The sequence below is a fragment of the Sparus aurata genome, chromosome 21 (assembly GCF_900880675.1).
Source record: "Sparus aurata chromosome 21, fSpaAur1.1, whole genome shotgun sequence".
Lineage (NCBI taxonomy): Eukaryota > Metazoa > Chordata > Actinopteri > Spariformes > Sparidae > Sparus > Sparus aurata.
Genome location: NC_044207.1, coordinates 26,087,669 through 26,098,354, shown reverse-complemented (window position 1 = coordinate 26,098,354; position 10,686 = coordinate 26,087,669). Strand labels below are relative to the sequence as shown.

General features: G+C 42.7%; 1 long non-coding RNA gene across 1 annotated transcript; it reads left to right on the top strand.

Moving 5' to 3' along the window:
• Window positions 1-6,406: 6,406 nt before the first annotated feature.
• On the top strand, window positions 6,407-9,012 carry LOC115572285 (uncharacterized). Its single transcript, XR_003982070.1, has 2 exons — window positions 6,407-6,630; window positions 8,446-9,012. It is a non-coding gene; the product is annotated as an uncharacterized LOC115572285 (long non-coding RNA).
• Window positions 9,013-10,686: the final 1,674 nt, after the last annotated feature.

Here is a 10,686-nt window from a genome sequence, read left to right as displayed (position 1 = left end):
CAAATTGACACTTTTTTGCAATGAACCCAATTGAGGAGCATCTTTTGGCTTTTTTTGTATCATATTTCTTCTAATTTCACATCACATGTGCATCTTCAATTTGACCATTTTAATACAAAGTAGCTTGAACCACTTGAACCAGAACTTCCTCCTTCACCTTCTCCTGTTTGTACCAACCGGTAAAGTTCTCAGTAGGTTCCTCAACACTGACAACAGAACCCCAGTTTGGCGGAACCGCTTCTGTGGTTCTGTGCACAGATTCAACAGGTCTCTGAACTCCATCAGGGACGAGCACCGTTCTCCCACATCATGCTCCTTCATTTCGTAAACCGACGATGTAGTCGTTCATTTAGGATGAGACGAGAGATCTGCACTCACCGGTTGATCTCAAATAATTTATTCTGTGTTTAAGAACGCCCGGTCAGCACATGTGGCCTCTGTGTTGTCAGTGAACACCAGAGGGCGCCATCCTATTAGCAGCTCCCAGCTCAGTGCTCCACTGCTGCTACCACACCCAAACAATCAACCTCACACACGTTACCTTGAAGGTGAGAATCAGATCTGGCACTCACTAAGAGACGAACCATGACAATCACGATGACATATCTCTGTGGGCTGCTCGGAGGCTGAACACCCAGCTAACACGGTTTCGTTTCGTCCCCACCACATTTGTTGGAACGAGAAGCTCTGGACGGGCAGAAAACACCCCGCGGCCTCACCTCGTTCCCTGGAAGTCTGCGAGTTCTCATCATATTACCAGTCCAGCCCACACACGCATAGTTTTGACCCAGAGCATGAAAAATAATGAATGTTCACAGCCTCCCAAAGCTCCCACACCTCTGCTTCTGCCCCGTGGCCTACCCAAACTCACTCATACACATTTAAACAGCAAATGGATTTTTATCAGCGTCAACAACAGCTGAAGGGTGTATACATGAAGAAAGGGAAAAAAAAGATCTTAAATGATTCTGCGCCTGTGGTTTTGTTATAATCAGAACATGGCTAATATTGCCAAGGATTGTTGGAATTTGACCGCCAACAAAGTGTTTTCTGTGTGGCGAGGATCAGGTGGGTCTACGTGATACACAGCCTCCATCGGCACCAGAGAGCCTGAGCCTTTCTCCCCATTCAGACTCCATTACAATGTCATCTAAATAACATGCATAAAGTCCATTATAGTGATCGGATAAATCATCTGAATGGAAGACATTCAACACGGTCTCCCGGCTCATCCGTGGCTCTCGGGTGGGCAGATGTTAACATTAAGCCCTGAAAGCAGAGGGGAGAAACGGAGGGGGACCACTAATATGAGTAATCCTGCCTCCTGATGTTTCTATCAAGAGCCGCTGAGTCTGATGTTCATTATACAACCAAAGCCTGACAACACAGCGAGTAGGATCTTCCCCCAGGTTCCTCCCTAAGCCCGACTCTTGAGTTGCATTGATACCCAGCCTGCAGGGATATCAAAGGAACAAGGCTTTTGTGAGAACTAATAGCTGCGGCCGAGCCGGGCTTGTTTATGGTCATTCAGTCAGATGCAGCGGAGCACAGAGAGGGTCACTCGTGTGCCTTGTTTATGAAAAAGACACTCGTCACCCTCCCCCAGCAGCACCTTTGCATTTAAAGGTCACATTTGTATGTAGGATAGACAAATCATTTTTTTTAAAATGATGCATCTGCAAAGCTTGTAGGAATCACTTCTCCTTAAATTCATTATTGTGATTGTGAATTTATCATGATTGTTTTGTTTATCTCTGTGTAAGTGACGATTGGTTCCAGCCTCTAACGAGGTTTGTCAGCCAATAGTTTAACGCCGTTGGTCTCACGTGGTCTCTGTGTTTCATCAAGCGTCAAAAAAAGTCTGTTTGTGGTGGAAAAACAACATAAAAATGGCTGATTTCTTCACTATGCGCCCACCACACTGTGCTGCACTAATGTGAGCTAGCTAGTGTTAGCAATTTTGACACTGGCTAGCTCATGTTTGCTAGCTAGCGTTGCCAGGGTTTCTGCATTGCAGCTAGTGTTACCAACACACACCGGCACCCTGTTGAGGGAGCAGATGATTTGAACAGCAGCAGGGTTGTAACGTTGTAATGTTTCAGTAGCTTTCCGACCAAAAAAAGGACAAATAAATCGCTGTCAGGTTCAGTCGTGGCTGATTGTTTTTGTGGATTTTGCAGATTTTGGTAAAGTGTCAGAATTTGGCTCTGGGAGCGGCAGTAAAAAACGTCCCTGTCACTGTGTCCTTGTGCTGTTATGACTTCTCAGATCAATTGATTCATATGAAATAAATGGGTTCCACTTTTGGTCCAGAGCAAATACAAATGCTCAGTGAGGCTCTGCAAAAATGAAGAGTTGCTTCCTTTTTCACTGAATGTCTGAATAACTGAATACTGACAACACATTTAAAAAAAAAAATGTCTTGCAGGGGTTTGGTGAACTTATGAGAAAGATTTTGTATCTGTAAATATTTCACTGCATGTTGATAGCTCTCCACGTAACATTTAACAACAAGCTACGCAAAGAACGTGGGTAGCTACCAAGTGAGGAACGACATTAATCATTAATGAGTAATTCCTGATTAACTCTGATTCGAGGACTAATTAGTAGGTAATGACTTACAGAAGAACGGACTGGGAGATACCACGTTTATGAATCATTAGGTGATGAGTGACTCATTTGTGAATTGACCACTTTCTTCATGAGTTGCTCCTGATCGACTGATTAACTAATGATTAAGTAATATCACTGGTTCGAGCCAATCAGCAGCTGGTTGAGAGTTAATCAGGAACAACTCATGAAGATGTTTATGACATCATCACGACCTAATGAAGTATTAAAGTAGTATCTTCCAGTCTGCTCTCCAGTAACTCATCGTTATTTACTACATAGTCCTCAAATCATAGTTATTCAGGAAGGACTCATTAATGATTCATTAACTATCAAGTCGTTCCTCATTAATTCCTCATTCGCTCCTCAGTAACTACACATATCTTTGTGTACGTTATCGTAAAGTGTCACCACTCTGTCTTTTCTTACCGAGTCACTCCCCATAGACAACTTTCAGCGTCTGATTACTGACAAAGCTTTTTTAATGCAGGGGCGCTCTCACAAATATTACGATTTGTGAATTCAAATTCAGTCCACAAGGAGGTTTAATCCGATCCCCCCTTCGTTCTTTGTAAGGAAACACTCACCTCTGACAGGTCATTGTTCGACGGTTTCCCCTCTGGTTCAGACGGGATGAATGAGGAGCAGGCAGAGTCATGGAGCAGAACCACTCTGCCGAGTATGATAATGCTGCTCGGCTTTTAAATTCATCACACCACTGGAAGAAAAATCCAATAATATTACACCGCGAATGTTAAAACCCAAACGCTCGGCTTTTAAACGTGCAATAATGGCACATTTAAATCACTCTCATGTGCCCCGTCAGCCTACAACTGCTGCTAAACTGTCGAGGAGGTCAGAAACAATGAGTAACAGTGTAATTTGACGATTATGTCATTTGAAGATAGCACTAATGCAGAAATGACTTGTGGTTGTTATTTCCCAACCCACTTATATTTGGGAACATCAGTTTTTAAGAGCCATCCCCTGCTGAAATTTACACCATTTATTCAACAAAGCCTCCTCAGGACTCCTCTCAGCACATCAAACATCTGTTTTTAGCTGCGTTTCTTCTTTTAAAGACGGCTGTAATTACCCAAAAAGACGCTGTAATGATATGTATGTATGCAACACGAGGGTGTACATCAGTTTATGGTGCTGATTACATTCCCACTGGACGGCTTGTTTCCTCTTTTATTCTTGTAGTTTAGCTTTTGGAGATGATAATGAGAATTTGAATACTGTATTCTGATGTTTTCTGTGAGTTGAAAGCAAATTCACATCAATTATGTTGAAATTCTCCTCCAATCATGAATGTATGTAATCCAGTTCAGACATCATTTTGTTTTCACATGTCAGAATTTTTGTTAATGGGAAAAAATAGTCTCCACGTGTGTAAATGTGTAAAAATGTGGTATTCACATGTGCAGGAGCAAATTTTATGTGATTTCAAATATCATGTTTTGTTTCCACATATGGAAATTCTAGTCCACAAGTGAAAATGTCCATGTCATTAAATGTCCTTCAGTGTGTACATTTTCCTTCACATGTGAGAAAAGTCAATGTCTTGTGGTGAAAATGTCCCGTTCACATTTGAGATTGTTTCATTTTTAACATGTTAAAATGTTTGTTCACGTAAAAAAAGCCAACATGTGGAATTCACATGTGAAGCACAAAGATTTTATTTGATGTTATGCGCCAGGCTTTGTTTCCACATGTGGACTTTCTAATCCACACAAGAAAAACCATGTCACATGTGAATGTTTGTAATCCACATGTGAAAATGTTTACTTTAACCCTAACCCTGGAAAGAAAACAAGAACTTGTGAAGAAGCGTTTGACTGATTTAAAATGCCATGTTTTGTGTCAGCATGTGAAAACTTCACATGTGAAAAAAAATCCAGTCTCTTGTAAATGGATGTAGTTTATTTAGGAAAATGTTAATTCCACATGTGGAAATTTCATCTATATGTAAATAAAATCAACTAAAATAATTGACAAATAACAGTAACTTGTGAAAAATGAGTTCGCATTTGAGACAAATCTCTTTTTTGACATGTTAAAGTTTAAGTTCACATGTGAAAATGTGTAAAATAAAAAATAAAATAAAAAAGCGAGATTCACAAACACATTTCACATGATGTGATTTGCTATGTTTTGTTTCCACATGTGAAATAAAGTTAATCACACATGAATCTGTGTCCTTTACATGGAAAATGTCAATTTCAAATGCGTAAATGTACAATATCAAGTTACAATTTTAGTTCACGTGTCAAAAACATGTGACGAAGCAAATTTTACATGATTTTATGCACCGTGACAAACGTGGAAACTGTAATCCACATGTGAAAAAAAATCCAGTCACACGTCTCAAACAATCACTCATGTGAAAATTCTAATCCACGTGTGAAGAAGCAAATTTGATTGATTTCAAGTGCCATGTTTAGTTTACGCATGTGAAGATTTTATCCACATGTGGGGAAAAAAGCTAATCGCACTTGAATCTATGTCATTTAATGGAAAATGTCAATTTCAAATCTGAAAATTGTTGTTCATATGTCAAAATAAACATGTGAAGAGGCAGATTTGTGGGATTCGATGTGCCATGTTTCGTTTCCACATGTGGAAATTTGCTTACATGTTTAAAAAAAAAAGTCAACTGTGAAAATGTCCAGTTCAACATTATTTTCTTATATGTTAAAATCTTAGCGTGTGTAAATGTATAATTCGGATGTGAAGAAGCAAATTTTACGTTCCAATATACTGAAATGTAAAAAACGACATTTCTACAAAATCTTAAAATTTTACATAAATGGAAAAAAATGTTGAACTGAACACAACTGACTTTCTTCACATATGTATTCAAATCTCCACATGTGACTCATTGAATCACACAAAACTGCCTCTGCACATGTTTATTTTCACAGGTGAACTAAAATTTTAAGATAAGAATGTACATTTTCCACATTTCAAATGTATGAATAGCTTTTTTCAAACCCCCCCATATGTGGATTAGATCTCCACATGATTTTCACATGTAAAACAGAGAGATTTCACACATGAGGCGTCTATAATAAAGGTTTGTTAAAAAGGCAGTTAAGCGTTGAATCTGGAGGGAGATCAACTGTGTGTGTATGTGTGCGTGTGTGTGTGTGCACTGCACGATAAATGAAATTGTATTCAGCCCAGTTGTATTCCGAAGCAATTAATTTTACCATTTTGCAATTTCCCCAGCCCTCAGGTATGTAAGATTCCCACTCGTTGTTTCCATTATCAATTAATTGGATGCACAATCTTGATGTCAGGTTTTTAATTCAATTACATGTGAGCTCCTCGGCACCGCAGTCAGGCTCAGGTGCCCAGGTGAACTCCCTCTTGAGACACATGGTTTCAATTTAGGGGGTTTTGTTTGTGTTGGCGTTGAGGTGTTTCCTCGGGGTCAGATCACCATTACGCGCAGGAGGAACGTCACCATCCTCATACATCCTCAGCCTCCATACGCTCCATCTTTAACCTTTTCCTCTAATGTAGTTTGGCTGCCGGGCTTTTTTTTTTTTTTTTTTTTTTTTTTTTTTGGGCCGCACCCTTAACAAGGTCTGAAAAAAGCCTCGCGTCAATTGGCCTCCTGCGCGCAGCCGTCACTCCTCGTCGCTCCGCCTCCTCCTCCTTGTCTTCTCCGGAGCGGCAGAAGGTATATAAACACGCTGATCCATCTTTCCTCCAGCCTACCCAGTAACATCATGATAACCATTACGTGGATGCTCGGATGGGAGGGAGGGAGGGGGGTGAGGAGGAGGGCGCACACACACACACAAGAGAGCTCCGGTCGTGGCTGAATCCGACGGAGAGAGAGAGAGCGAGAGAGAAAGAGAGAGAGAGAGAGAGCGAGAGAGGGGGAAAGAAAAAAATAAATAAAAATAAACCGCACAAGAGTGAAAGAGACGCAGCCTCGGCGACTCCTCCGGCACCGCGCTGCGTAACAGCCTGAGCAGCATCACCTGTTGTTCCCGTCGACGCACGGTGAGTCCTGCACTTACAGCCTCCAGCCTTTTTTTTTTTTTTCCCTTTGCAGCGTGTTAATATTTTGTAGTTTCTCCTCTTTTTTCCCTCCGTGTGTTATTCGCGCTTCAGGAAATGATAAAGCAGAGGAAAAAAAAAAAGGAAAGAAAGAAAACCCAGCTGCGTTTTACGGGAAATTAAATGGCAACCCTTCTCCTCCTCCTCCCCCCATGTCCTCCTCTTCCTGCCTCGCCTGGTGTGAGGGGGGAAAAATGTTTATCATGTCGTCATGTCGGCGTGATTTGAGGAAGAACAAGAAGAGGAAGAAAACTGACCCTGGCTCAAGCTGAGGAGCAGGGTCGCTGTGCGTTAAGCGATTAGATGTCAGATAGCTCAGGTCTTTTTTTTTCCCCCCCTTCCTTTATTCCCTCCTGAGAGAAAACTTCAGTGCAGCAACAGGTGGCATGTTTTCTTTTTCTTTTTTTTTTCCCGGGCCGGAATGGAGGCGAGATTCAGAGAGAAGGAAGGGAGGAAGGATGGAGGAAGGAAGGAAGGAAAGAGGAGGAGGAGGACGTGGAGGAAAAAGTAGGGCGTCATTCAGCACCGAGACGCTGGACAGCTCCTCACCGCCGAGCTGCGATCCGGACTGAGCACAGCCTCATGTGTCGCCTCTCTTCTTCTTCTTCTTCTCCTCCTTCTTCTTCTACTTCTTCTTTAAAATCACGCTGACATGTGTAGTAGATATTAACACAACCTAATGCTCGGCGCTGGGATGCTGCCGTTTCGGACGCTGATTGGACGATGTTTTTTGAGTGGCAGGTGCAGGAGAAGCTTTTCTTCTGCTTTTTTTTTTTTTTTTTTTTTTTTTTTTTTTCCCCTGATCAATAAAATGAGTTGAGCACGTTATTGATTATCTCTTCTGGGGTCTCTCCTGTTAGAGTCTCTCCTCAGCACTCCTCCTTTCCTCCAGTTTGCTGTCAAGGACTACCCCCATTTTTTCCCTTCCCTCCTTCCCTCCTTCCTTCCTTTCCTTTCCTTTCCTTTCCTTTCCTTTCCTTTCCTCTCAACTAAACTGTCCCCATCTTCCCATCCCCCCTCTTCCACTGACTCCCAGTCTTGTTGCATAGCTACCAGCTCAGAAAACATACTGGAGATGCAGGACAATCTGTCTGTCTCTTTTCTCTCTCTCTCTCTCTCTCTCTTTCTCTCTCTCTTTCTCTTTCTGTGCAAATGTGACTTACTGGAGAGGAAAATCACAGAGTTGACGCTCCGCTCTCACATTTCTTTTCCCCATTTTGTCAAACACAAATAGGGTGTAATTGCAAATTGTGCACAGCTTTCTCCCCCTCTCTTTTTCTGTTTCATTGCATATGGTGAGCGGCGTTTTTCTGTTTTTTTTTTTGTTTCTTTTTATTCTAAGTGCTGTGCTGTGTGATCCTCTCTGTTCCTCCCCTCCTCCTCCTCCTCCTCCTCCTCCTCCTCCTCCTCCTCCTCCTGTCTCCCTCTTTTGAGAGGAGCTGAAAGGTTGGCATTACAACAACAAAGGAAGGATGGAATGTCAACAGGCTTCAGAGAGAAATGGGCCGAGGGAAAACACACAGAGATGGGAATTGCATGTAGTGGCTCCGTCTCTGACATCCAAAGTTTTCACAGCCCCCCCTCTTTTTTTTCTCGAAACACGCCTCCTCGCCCGAGTTGTCGGATGCTCGGCAGCACCTGTGACACGTGCACATCCTGAAAACGCTCTGCGGCTCTGACGATGCAGAATCAAACTTCGGTCTTCTGAGGCCCTGCGGTGTTACAAGGCTGTCTTTCTTTTTGTTTCTCTCGTTGCAGACCGGAGCGGCGGCGGTGGTGGCGGCTGAGGAGGCGAGGAGGCGATGCGTTCGAGTGCTGGTGGTGCTGAGTGGAAGACTAGTGATTTTGTTGTGACGCTGATCAAAGAACAACAAGTCCCAGTCTGCCTCTCAGCACAAGCAGAGCTCTTCAGTCCACGTCGGCTCCTCGATTTCAGGAATCTGCTCACCCGTTTTCCTTCTTCTTCAGCTGCAACAATGTGCAAACCGCCCTTTAAAGAAAATGCGCTCAACCGGTCTGATTCATCCCCGTGAGGCTGAACGTTCAGCGATGTTTATAACGAGCAAAGTTACAATCAAAGGCATCGTTCAAGGAGGTGAATCATGTGAAATGCTCTAACACCTTGAGGGGGGGGGAAATGTGTAGCAATGGCACACAGCAGCACATTCTGCACAAAACAGTCTGAACTAACCTTTCTTTCAAACTTAATTTCTGTCCGGTGATGCTGCTGAATGTTTTTGTTCATCTAAATGTTCGTTGGTCGTTAATTCATCTAATTTCTGGCCTTTTCTATCGCTGTAATAAAACTGGAACGTAAACCTCCAACGTGTGTTCGTGCGCTTTTTTTCTCACCTCTTAAACCACCACACACACACACACACACACACACACACACACACACACAATTTACAACACACCACCAAGTTCCTGAGGAGATCACAAAGACGAGGAGCTCTCCGGCCCGTCTCTCCAACACACCGCTGTCCTCTCAGATGGCCATGCTGCCGGAGAGCCTTTACTTGAACGCTTTAGTATGTGCAACACTTTGAGTACTTAGAGAACTAAATACACACCATCCATCAATAAGAAGGGTCTAAATCCCTCTGTGGACTTAAGTGACTGCCTCCGGCACTGTAATGGACAGTGGACGGCGCTCGCTTCCTGAAGTGAGTCAGAGTTTTGAAGGACCAGGTGACCAAGATCTCACACAAACCAACAATGTGGGAATTCATCCTGATTATTAAAAGAAGTGTTGGGAGGCTGACCTGACCTTTTGTGCTACATGGCGCTAAAGAAAGCGTTCATTGTGAACTTAGGATCAGAAATGATCAGAGAATGAGTCTCTACGCGGCGTCCTTCCCCTTTTCATGTAATTGTGTTGCTTTTCCTGAGACTTCCCTGCCAGTGTCATGTCTGCGTGCTCGGTGGATGCAGAGCCAGGCCTTTTCCTGAGCTTTGATTAATATCAGCAAACAGAGCTGAGTAAATATAAGATATCTACAGTCATGCTCACACGCCAGAGAAGACACGAGCGCTCCAGTACGGCTGACTTCAAATCGTTCCGGATCATCGAGATGCTTCAACATTGTGGCAAATTCTACCCGCTGCAATAAAACGTATAAAAAGCACAATTATTCCCGAAAAATAAAGCAAATTGAACTGCATAAACGTGATGGAAAATGTTAGAGGCTGCAGACATGAACAATTTGAAAACACACCACATATGCTCTTATCTTTTTTTCCTGTTGTTACCAGGATACCTGCATGACTGACCTCACAGGATCCCCATTTTTTTGCTGTTGTTATGCATGACAAACAGGGTGCTCCACACAGATACAAACCCACGTCAAATGAATAAAAAAAAAAACACAAAAAGTGACTTTATTTACATAAAAATGTCTTCAGATTAACGCCACACGAGGATAATTTGATTAACCACCACTGACATCCAATGCCGTCATGAATCTAAGTTACAATCTGAGTGATGAATCATCTTTATCTCCACTGAACCTATAAAAAAAAAGAAAAGAAAAAAGAAAAATCAATCATGTCAGCATCTCCTGTTAATAATGATCCCAGACAATGATCCCAGACGCTTTTCGCTCAGTAAAAAAAAAAAGAAAAAAAAAAAGCCTTGCAACGTTTTAATTAAAAATGCATCGGAGGCTGGTCTCGTTCACACCGCTTCTCCCTGTAAGTCTCCAGATTGGCAGCATGCTGGTTTCTCATATATAAAAACCAGGGACTGGCTGGCGTTGCTAGGCAACACAAAAGAGTCAAGTGCATTTGTTTATCGGCCAATAAGAATGCAGACAAAGTTTCAAGGTTTCGGTGGAAGGTCCTGCAATAATGTAACTCGGTGAAAACAATGAAGCCGAGGACTCTCTAATAACGAGCTCTTGTGTGTTTGAATGAGAGTATAAACAGTGTGAGGCACAAAGACGTCTCCATCACAGAGCTCATGAACAGCTCCCAGCCAGGAGAGGCGTAGCAGGAGGC